Here is a 12,640-nt window from a genome sequence, read left to right as displayed (position 1 = left end):
CATACAACATAGCTACATGGAATGTCCGTGGTCTTTTACAACCGGGCAAACAAGCTATTCTGGAGAAGGAACTGGAACGAACCAATATCTCTGTGGCCGGGCTCTCTGAACTTCACTTCCGTAACGAGGGGCACTACATAACTAATTTGGGACATTTCATGTGCTTTTCCGGCAGCACTAACAAAAGTATCAATGGTGTTGGCTTTTGGGTTTCAAAATCTCTTTCTCCTTATATACTGGGATATCAAGCTATCAGTGATCGTATAATTTCCTTAAAACTAAATGGATCTCCCTCTATTGTCCATTTGAGTCAGGTCTATGCGCCTACCTTAACTGCTGATGATGATACAACTGAATCTTTTTTCAACGAACTGGAATCATATCTGCAAAATATCCCAAATAAAGAAATCGCTATCATCATGGGTGATTTAAACTCAAAAATCGGAGTTACTATGGCTGACGAACATATACGAAATATTGTGGGTAGATATAGAATAGGTAAACGTAATTCAAGGGGAGACCGCCTTATCCAGTTCTGCGTTGACAATGACTTGACAATAATGAACTCTATGTATAAGCACCACCCCAGAAGATTGTACACTTGGATCTCACCTAACGGACGACACCGAAACCAAATCGATTACATAATGATTAAACATCGCTGGAAAACATCTATTAGCCAATGTAAAACACGACCTAGCGCTGACTGCGGCTCTGACCACCAACTTCTTTTTGCAACGCTAAAGCAAAAATTCAAGGCATGTGCTAGGATCCGAAACAAGAGGACATCAAAAATAAAAGATACACAACAATTTAAAAGCCAATGTAATGAAAGATTCGAAAATATTTTACCAACTATCGTCACTCATGATTCCGAAAAGATTTGGTTATCTTTTAAAAATACCTTGATACAGACCTTGACTGACTGCGAGGCACAGTCTAATGCCGTCTCAACCGGACCAAAAAAAGTGTGGATGTCTGCAGATACTTTTGACCTCGTTGAAGAACGTAGAAAACTTAAAATTGCTGGAATCGAGAACCCTCTCAGGAATTCCCAGTACCGACAGCTATCTAGAGCTATTCAGGCTGCTTGTAGACGAGACAAAAACAAACATATAGAGAAAATCTGCAGAGAAATTCAACTACATGCCGACACAAATAACACCAAAGAACTCTTTGATAAAGTCATACTACTCACACGAAAATTCAAGCAGAAATCTTGGTCTATCAAAAATGATGAAGATAATGTAGAGACGGATTTGGACAAGGTTATTGATGTTTGGAGGGCGTATTGTAAGTCTTTATACGCCAATACGGACCAGATGCCAGCGGACACCCCGTTTGTACCTGACTGCCAGACCTCCACTTTCCATTCTCCTTCAACAGAGATACACCACACTAGTTTTGAATCTGAACCTGACATACTTTTTTCCGAGGTGGGATTCGCTTTAAAAAGACTTAAGTTAAACAAAGCAGCAGGATATGATCTCATTACTGCAGACGTCTTGAAGCATCTTCCGGAATGTGGAGTGAAAATATTACATCGATTGTGTAATGAAATATGGCACACAGGAGTCTGGCCTGAGGTTTGGAGAAAGAACATAATCATACCTCTTCATAAGAAAGGTTCAACAAATAATTGTAACAACTACAGGCTATTAGCTCTAATATCACACGCCAGTAAGGTGATCCTCTACATACTGCAACGGCGTCTAGAAAACTTCATAAGTTGGCAAATAGCACCTGAGCAGGCTGGATTTGTAAAGGGCAGAGGTACTAGAGAACAAATCCTTAATGTAAGAAACATCATAGAAAAAGCCAGAGAATACCAGATCCCGATATTTATATGTTTCGTCGATTATACAAATAAAATAAAATAAAAGGCCTTTGATAATAGAGAGTTATTGCCACCGGCAAATAAAGGATCCTTTATTACAGGATACTTTAATAAAGGACAAATACAGGACGGGTCTAAAAGAGTGGTATTGCAAACGCAGTTAAAGAATCTTTTATTTTGACAAATGACATGAAATATTTTTGTAAATATAAAAATAACCTATAAAATTCCATTTGTCGATATAAATTAAAATAAGATAATTGAAGAGTAAAACGTTAAATTTAATTATTTTGTCATTTAAAGATGTTTAGAGAACAACATAATATATCCCATAATACTCATCGTTCAATAATATGGAAGTGCAATAAATTGGAAATACTATTTTAGGAGTTTTTAAATACTTTTGCATTATGGGTATATGTAATGGGGAATTTCTGGAGAATATATTATTAGGGAATAGTGGATATCCATTCCTCAACTACAACTACCGAATGACACCATTCCAGAATTTTCAGACAGAAGTTGTGTTTTTATAATCCATCACAAATCCCTTCAAGAATTGTTATTGAAAGAACATTTGGTATTGTGAAGAGATTTCCCATTTTACCATATGTAATGAGATGCAAGTTACCTTTTATTCAAAGAATAATATCAGCTTGTTCAGTTTTACATATTGCAGTAGTACATAATAGAGAAAACGTTGAAATACTGGCAAATGAGTGTGCTGTTGATATTGATATAGAAGCTGTGGCAGTACATTTTCAACCAGGAGCTAATCTAATGCGACTAAATTGTGTGTGTGTTTGTTTAAAATTATTGTTCGACATTTAAAGCTAGCGCTTAAACTAATTTTATTTTTATTGAACTGCAGTTTGTTAATAAATTTATATAAATATTATATTGGTGACTGATTTTAAGTATTTTTCGTACTTCCGGGCCTAAAGTGACAACTTCACTCCCTTGTGACAGGTACTAAAGTGTCACATTTAATCCCTCCGGGATTAAATATTGACGAAACTCCCGGAACGATTAAATCACAAACAAACGAATTTAAGGGATATTTTATTGAAAAATATAATTAATTAGATAGGTAATTAACGTTAATATTCAAATTAATATTGTGACAGTTCGTCATATTGACCAGTCTTTCCTGGGTTAATGCAGCAGGTAACTGACGAGTAACAGATAGGTCCTTTTCATATTGAACTGGTGTTTGTTTCGAAGATCCTGCGGAAACAGGAAGCGAGAATGAGGACTGTGGCATAACTATAGTGGACGAATCGGCGACTTGACCAAATATTTTATCTGAAATTTTTTGTTTATTTTTAATAGACGATTCAATATATCCCTCGGCCACGTTGGAGGATTTCTATCCTCCATGTCTCTTCAGCACGTCTATTGTTGCTCCCGAATCAGCTAACAAAGACGCAGATGTGCGTCTAAAACAATGTCCCGTATAAGACGTCGCATTTTCTAATTTCAAGAAAGCTGCTATTTGCCGTGGAATTGTACCAAACATGTTTTTTCCTACTACTCGCGTAGTACATTCTTTGTTGATGTATTGAACAAAAAATTTTGAATGAGTTGTCCCTGTCTTTCGCAATGCCACATATTTCCGAAATATCGCCACAAAACTGATGGCACTGTTTTCTGAATTTTTGATCACAAAATTTCGGTCAATTTTATTTTTGGTGTTTCTAATCGCAATTAGGAAGGAATCGCCCAAATCTCTCACATCGTCGATTTCTAAATCAACCAACTCTTTTCCACGACAAGCTCCCGCAACGCCCAAAATAAGTGCAACCTACAAAAAAATTGATTTCTTAAAATTTCTGAATATAAACAAATTTCCAAATTTACCTTAAGCATTAAATATTTATCATCCGGAGCCTCCCGTAAGAACTGATCTACCTGCTCAGACGTGAGAATTCTTGACTTCTTTGGCTTAAATCCCTCATTTCTTCTCTTCAAAAAAGCTAATAATTTTGGAAATTTACTTATATCAATATCTTCTCTAATGTTAATAACCGATTTCAGCATTGAGTAATGTGCCCAGAGAGTTGAGGCACAAACCGCTTTTGATTTATCATCGAAGTAGACTAACAGCGCATTTTCAGTAGGTTGTCTCACATTTTTTAAGCGGCACCACTTTTTAAAAGCATCGTACTGCTGCTCGTATAGTTTTCTAGATTTCGGTGGTAACAATTCTTCACCTACTTCGGCTGCTCTTTTATCAATATCAGATACACCTTCTTCACTCATGATACCAATAATTATCAATAACAATGTTTCTTTACAATGACACTAGTAATGACAATGTTTCTAAATTATAACTGTCACAACGCAATGTTACTATGGTAACTTATTTTAAAGACAGTTTATTAAATGAGTTGAAGAGAGAAAAAACTGATTGAAATTATTGAAATAATTAATAAAATCATACCGGAAGTACGAAAAGTATCGTATATACCTTGCGACTGAAGTACATTTAATCCTTCAGGTAAATTATGGCCCTCCCTGCGGTCGGGCCATAAACTTTACCTTCAGGATTAAATGTACTACTTCAGTCCCGCGGTATATAATGTACTATTATGATCATTAGCAGGTTTCAAATAATAAATTTATAAATATATACATACATGCTATTGGCGTTTGATCTTTTATCCATTATGGCTCTCTCTTTCTTTCTTTTCACCTCTGGATAACTAGTTATCAGGAAGTTTATCTGACAGATTAGATACTAATAGATATCTGATAGAGAAAAACTTCCCGTTAACTAGTTATCCGGAGCTGAAAAGACAGATACTAAGGATACTGTTATATAAACTTCCCAATAATTAGTTATCTGAAAATAAAAAGACCTCTAATCTGTCAGATAAACTTCCCGATATACAAAAAGATAATAGAAGAATTAAGCTTTATGCTGGTTTTTATTAATTTTTTTGGCAATGTTTAAATAAACAAATACTGATGGCATGAAATGGATCACGAACAAGGAGGAATGAAGAAGGAATTGGAGATTGTGTTTACCATTAAACGCATAAAACTGCAGTATCTGGGACACATATGATAAATCAGCACCGTTACTCCCTGCTGCAGTACATATTGCAAGGTACAGTCAAAGGTAAGCGAAGACCTGGTAGAGGGAGAATATCAATGGAACTGTTTCGAATAGCAGCTAGCAAGGTTAGGATTGCTATATGATTTCCAACATTCGAAACGGATAAGAACCAAAAGAAGAAGATGGCATGAAAATGAAAGTGTATTAATACTTTTGATTAAAAACTTAATAGATTCTAATCTAAAAAAGATTAAATTTTCAAAAATAAATACTTGAACCTTTGTTTTATTTTGTTAACCTGTTGTTATATATCTGTTGAATAGAACTCTATTTTGAATCTAGAATTTTAACAAATCCTAACTTTCATTAAAATTTATTGATCTTATATCTTCAATAAATATTTATTTCTATAGAAAAATGTAAAATATATTGAGTTTAATAAATGAGTTACTGATATTTTAAGTCTGATCATTGTAATTAGTAACAATTTAAAATTATTTACATAATAGGTATTCCTTTTTACAACTTCTTGTAATAACTCAAGCTTCAATAAAATGTTCTTTTCTATATTCGTTTGGGTCAAAACATCAATAATCTATATCTCAGAATATTACTTAGAGTTGTTTTTAATAAATAAAACCCAACATACAACTTTAATGATGAAAGTTTAATCAAATATCAATCCCACAATACATAAATTATCAATCCAAAGAAGCGACAAGATAAATTCAAAATACAAGTGAAGTTAGACCTTTCTTCACATTTTTGACACGTTATGTCAAAATAAAGGAACTTTTATTAAAATAAAGGTGTCCTCTAATTTTCCTTAAATACAGGCGGCCTGTATTTTATTAAAAGACAAAAATAAAAGACGCAATACTGCGCATGCTTATATGTCAAAATAAAGGATCTTTTATTACAGGTCGACTTAAAAGACGTTGGCAATAACTCTCTAATGTTAGATGGGACTATGGAACATATTGACGACAATGGGTGTACCTAAACACTTGACTCACCTTATTAGCAAACTGTACCAAGATAACCTGGCATCAGTGGTGTCATGGCAAAATTAGCAGTGCGGGAACGCAGTGCCGCAACGCACTGCTAATTTTTGTTTACAAAACCTAAATTATCTATTGTTTTTTTTCTTTTCTTAACCAGTGCGGGAACGACGTTCCCACGCGTTCCCACACGATGACACCACTGCCTGGCATATATTCGAATGGACGGATACCTGTCTGACAAATGTACTTTGGAGAAGCGAGTACGCCAAGGATGCGTTTTATCTCCCTTATTATTTAACATCTATTCGGAGTTCATAATGCGCAGAGTCTTGGATGGTTGGGAGGGAGGAGTAAACCTAGGTGGTGTTAAGATATCTAACTTGCGTTTCGCAGACGACACTACACTTCTAGCCTCTACTCCAGAAGAAATTACTGAATTATTAAAAAGACTCGAGGTAGAAAGTGCTAAATTTGGACTCATAGTTAACTACAACAAAACCAAAATCATGGTTATTGATCGCCAACAACAGTTTCCTGAAACCCAAACTATTGCGGGATGCGAGGTAGTCTCATCTATGATATATCTTGGAGCTCTAGTTAACAACACAGGCAGTTGTGAACCCGAAATTAGAAGACGCATTCAACTAGCAAGAGCAGCAATGAGTGAACTAAACGGGGTCTGGCGTGATCGTCACATTACTATGACAAACAAAAAGAGACTCGTTTCAACTCTGGTCTTTTCCATATTTTACTATGCATGCGAGACCTGGACAGTCAAAGAATCAGATAGACGACGTATAGACGCCTTTGAAATGTGGACATGGAGACGCCTACTTCGAATTCCATGGACGGCTCGCCGTACAAATATCTCGGTTCTGGATGAAATTAAACCGGATCAGCGTCTCTCCAGTACCGTTTACTCTAGAATTTTAAAGTTTTTTGGTCATATCCATCGAAGTGATCACAAAATGGAGCGGTTGGTGGTCCAAGGAAGGCCTCAGACTCAACGCCAACGCGGAAGATCTCCAAAGCGATGGGCGGACATTACTAAAAAGCTTCTCAACAAACAGTATACTGAGGCAATACATGTGACTGATGACCGCGACCAGTGGAAAAATATTATCAATCAAACTGTCCGAGCTGCTTAAGCCCAATTATGAACCACAACACATCTACTAAGATGTTAATGACTATGATGATGATACACATACATATGTACCTACCATAAAAAGATAACAGAAGAAATAAATCTTTCATTATGAGTCTCCCTTTCGGTGTATAGAGTTTCCGTCGAGTGATTTACAGTGACGCTATTTTGAAAAACCTCAAAAATGCTATTTGAGTAATAGAAAATCATAGCACCGAGTGGCACGGATAATCCGCAGCCCGGATTATCCGCACCCGTATGATCGGGGTTCTACTGTAATTGCATATTAAAACATAGTTTTTAATTAATTTCAAACATCTTTTCATAATTATAGTTTTCGATATTGTGAAATATATACTCTTGATCGAAATTCATATTTTTGATACCCAAGATTGACACAATTTTATATTTGGTTGCATTTTAGTTTTTGGACTATGCAAAGTATTTTATGAAAAATAAATTTTTTCCGTAAAATTAATACTAAAAAAGTTTCCCATATGGTTCTAAGTTACGCAGACACAAAGTATTAATTATTTTCTCTTTTTTTTAAATAAATTGTAGATTTTATTAGAGGAAACCCGATTATAACTATTTAAAATGAATTATTATTATTCTATGAAATGCTTATAATATTTACCATTTTCACAATTAATTTTATTTCCACACCACTTAATATAACAACAAATAAAAAAGATTGTCCAAATATTTTTTAGACGAAAACAAAAGTTTAAAATCAGGGCAGAACAAACCCAGATATTGCAGATATTGAAATACTAGTCGTAGGTATAATTATTAACACCAAGATAAACTAAAATTTTAAACCTTTCACCGGTTCACCAGTAACAGTAAAAATAATGTTTGTGCGTAATAAATGCATAGACGAGAAGGGAAAAGATACTCAAGTGGAATACATAATCATAATTCATAGAGTATTTGTTTACTTAAGGGTAATTATCATAAATTCGAGTAAAAGATTCATTTTATAGGAGTAAAAACGGCTTGATCCGGCAAATTGTGTTTTTGTTGGAGTAAAACTGCTAAGTTGCGTTTTATGTGTGTTAATTTATATTTCTACTCGACAAGGAGTGTGATTCGATGTTTATTTGACTATTTTGAGTGTCGCTTTAGTTTACAACATAAAATCGATTGGATGGTATGCCAAACGTAATTCAATCTACTTCAAAGAAAAAAATTGCGAAGGAACAACAAAATGTAATATATTTTTCATGGAGTAAGTTCAACATTTCAGGACGGGAATAATGATTTTTTCAGTAATAACACAATATTTGATTTTTGAGATTTCTCTAGTTGTTCATGAAATAATTAAAATTGTATATAAAGAATGATTATCACATTTAAAATAAATATTTCTTATTTACCAAACCTTCGGTTTGGCGCCCCTTTGGGGATAAGCCCGCGTGCGCCGCACGCGTTGATAGCCCGGTTACGGGGTCCCTGTACCCATGATCGATCACATCAATCACTTATTTTGTATTTGCTGTCTTTTTCTATAAATAACAAACGTTTGTTAAAACAGCAAATACAAAATAAGAGATTGATGCGATCGTTCATGGGTATTCTTTCATTTTTCCGTCTGTATATGTGAATTTTTTTGTTAGGAACCCTGCGTTTATAAAAATCTCTCATCTCGAATAGGTGTCTCTGTTACCGGCCAAACCCGATTTCACGACAAACTAGTTTGGCCTAGCCCAAACTAGTTTGTCCTAACCGCCTTAGGATAAACTAGTATGGCCTAGGCCAAACTAGTTTATCCTATCGCGCGTAGGCCAAACTAGTTTATCCTAGGCCAAACTAGTTTATCCTGATATAAATAAACACACTTCAGGCAAAACTAGTTTTTCCTGATATAAAGACGCACACTTCAGGCCAAACTAGTTTATCCTGATATAATAAAGATTCACACTTCAGGATAAACTGGTACGGCCTTCTTCTTTTTTTTCTTCTTCTTCTTCTTCTTCTTGTAGTGCCTATCCGTTTCGGATGTTGGCGACCATCATGGCAATCTCTGCTTTTCACACTGCTGTTCTGAAAAGACTTGTAGTGGTTGTGTTGAACCACGTACGTAGATTTTTCTAGGTCTTTTTTAGATGCGTCTGTAAATACGATATGATGATTTTTAAAATAATTTTCTATGTCTGAATTAAACATCATATATCTCGCGCGCAAAACGAGCGCATAAAGCGCGCATAACGCGCGCATAACGCGCGCATAACGCGCGCATAACGCTCGCATAACGCTCGCATAACGCTCGCATAAGGCGCGCCTTATGCGCGCGTTTTGCGCGCGAGAAATATGATGTTTAATTCATACATAGAAAATTATTTTAAAAATCGTCATATCGTATTTACAGACGCATCTAAAAAAGACCTAGAAAAATCTACGTACGTGGTTCAACACAACCACTAAAAGTCTTTTTAGAGCAGCAGTGTGAAAAGCAGAGATTGCCATGATGGTCGCCAACATCCGAAACGGATAGGCACTACAAGAAGAAGAAGAAGAAGGCCGTACTAGTTTATCCTGAAGTGTGAATCTTTATTATATCAGGATAAACTAGTTTGGCCTAGGATAAACTAGTTTGGTCTACGCGCGATAGGATAAACTAGTTTGGCCTAGGCCATACTAGTTTATCCTAAAGCGGTTAGGACAAACTAGTTTGGCCTAGGCCAAACTAGTTTGTCCTGAAATCGGGTTTGGCCGGTAACATCTCTATGTATATTGTCTATATTGCCGTGCTGTGTGATGTGTTATGTTCATGTTTCAGAATATTGAAATTTAAACAATTTTATTATTCTCAAAAATATTAAGAGATTGATTTAATAATTTTTTAATATATTATTTATTTTAAAAATCAAAAGGCAGATATCGAGCACTGAATTTATTAAATCTTGCCCAAGTATACTTTCGCTATCTAGAGCATCCTCAGGGGCATCTGAAATAAGTAAAGAAAACGCCATTGTAGAAGAGGAAAAAGTTAGAGACTTCGACAAAAAATCGAAGGTGATGTGATAAAAAGTAAAAAAATGTTTCTAGACTTACTTCGTCAATAAAAAGAAGGTATCCTCGAATGTCATTTAATTAAAATAAATAATTTGGTGGCAAACTTCAATTAACATCTAACTAAACACTGAACAAGAGACAAAACAGATACATTAAAGTGCCAGTAGGTTCCACATTCTTGCAATATGGAGGCAGAATGAAGTATGAAGTAATGAATTATTACTTTTTTTGACGGAAATGATCCAGTGATGGCTGACAGATGACAACTTGGTAAGACTGTGACTGTGTAATATGTACAGTCACTACACATTGGGCTGCACATTCAAAAAACTGTAAACGATCAAAGGCCTCAAGCAAGACAAACCAGTATCAGTAGAGCAGACGGTGAAATTTATTTGTTAGTTAAATGTGAAAGCCACTTACCACATTCAAACTTGTCAGAGGTGAGCTAAGATGTTGGTTGGCGACAATGTTTGTGGACATAGAGATTGGATGTGGTACTCTATGTCCAAGATATCTCTATGTCCACAAACATTGTCGCCAACCAACATCTTAGCTCACCTCTGACAAGTTTGAATGTGGTAACTGGCTTTCACATTTAACTACAAATAAATTTCACCGTTTGCTCTACTGATACTGTTTTGTCTTGCTTGAGGCCTTTGATCGTTTTCCAGTTTTTTTTTAATGTGCAGCCCAATGTGTAGTGACTGTACATATAGTAACGTTTACACGTATCCAGTAACTGGCGCCAGTCTCACTGGAATGCGAGTGCTTGACTAAGACAGCGCTGGATAGGTTCGTTTACACGTATCCAGTAACTGGCGCCAATCTCACTGGCACTCTTATTAAAAATCCTAATACGGCCACTGAAACCACAGGTACGACAGCGCCAGCGACTGGAACGCTGTGTTTACACGTGTCTACAACCACTGGCACGGGGTTAGAGGGGACGCGGACGAGTGCCACTGGCACGAAAAATAGACCAGCCTTCTATTCGAGACAGCGCTGGCAGACAGCGCTGGACTGGAACAAAAAAGCGTTTACATGATGCCAGCACTGTCGTTCCAGTGCGACTGGCGCCAGTTACTGGATACATGTAAACGTGCCTTATTACACAGTCACAGTCTCACCAAGTTGTCATCCGTCAGCCATCACTGGATCATTTCCGTCAAAAAAAGTAATACTTCATTCTGCCTACATATTGCAAGAATGTATAATCTACTCGCATTTTAATTTATCTGTTTTGTCCCTTGTTCAGTGTTTAGTTAGATGTTAATTTAAGTTTGCCACCAAATTATTTATTTTATTTAAATGACATTCGAGGATACCTTCTTTTTATCGACGAAGTAAGTCTAGAAACGTTTTTGTACTTTTTATCACATCACCTTCGATTTTTTGTCGAAGTCTCTAACTTTTTCCTCTTCTACAATGGCGTTTTCTTTACTTATTTCAGATGCCCCTGAGGATGCTCTAGATAGCGAAAGTATACTTGGGCAAGATTTAATAAATTCAGTGCTCGATATCTGCCTTTTGACTTTTAAAATTCAAATATTCGAGCATTCAACCATTTCCTATTTTTATTATTTATTTGTTTATTACAATGATAGGCAAATGTCTCTAATATTGTAATCTTGGCTGTAGCAATAATGGTAAGAAATATGGTATCCGTGTGCTTATTCACATTTAGAGCTCTTTAGAGCAAGGTGTACCTAAACATGAACGGTTGAAAATTATGAGTAATTAATAATAAAGGATGCAGAAGTAGTTGCAGTAATTATGCAACAATTTGCTATTACGATTACCTTTAGTAGTAGCGATATGCTAGAAAGGTACGGCGCCTCGTTGATGCGGTCAAATTTATTGAAAATCGCTTCTCTTGATTATCTATATAAACTTAGTTTATTTACAAATTTATAAATTTCAAAATTTTTGACATATGAATGAGTCAGATTATATTAAATTATTAGAAGAATTTTTTTACTAAGAAACAACATTTTTGTTTAATTTATTAATTTTTTGTATTTTGACAACGACATCCGAATTGGAAGTCAAAACATTGATAAAATTATTTTTAAATTAAGTTAAATTGTGGCTTATTTCCCAGTTAGAATAGTTAATTACAAAAATGCCACAAAGAAATAGCTTCAGAACAATATTTTTGACATATAATAGTTACAATACTGATCAATGATTAATATAATGAGTTATTAATATTTTTATTTTTCACTTGCATATTATTTGTTTATTTTACCTTAGTTACGGTTACCACAAACACACTTGTTATAGTTATTCCATTTTATCTTTGTCCATGTGTCATGATTCATTTTCAAACAAATTAAACCAAAACATAAAGTGAAACGTATGTCGATGTGTATATACATTGTATATACTACATACTATATACTAAACACATCCACGTACGTTTCACTTTATGTTTTGATTTAATTTGTTTAAAAATGAATCATGAGGCATGGGCAAAGTTAAAATGGAACAACTATATATTTTACGACATAATAAACGGGCATTATGGCCTATAACGCCCTGTTGTATAAGAAAAAAAAATCAAATGTTAT

Source organism: Diabrotica virgifera, chromosome 1 (genome assembly GCF_917563875.1).
Source record: "Diabrotica virgifera virgifera chromosome 1, PGI_DIABVI_V3a".
Lineage (NCBI taxonomy): Eukaryota > Metazoa > Arthropoda > Insecta > Coleoptera > Chrysomelidae > Diabrotica > Diabrotica virgifera.
Note: the sequence above shows the minus strand (reverse complement) of the source record.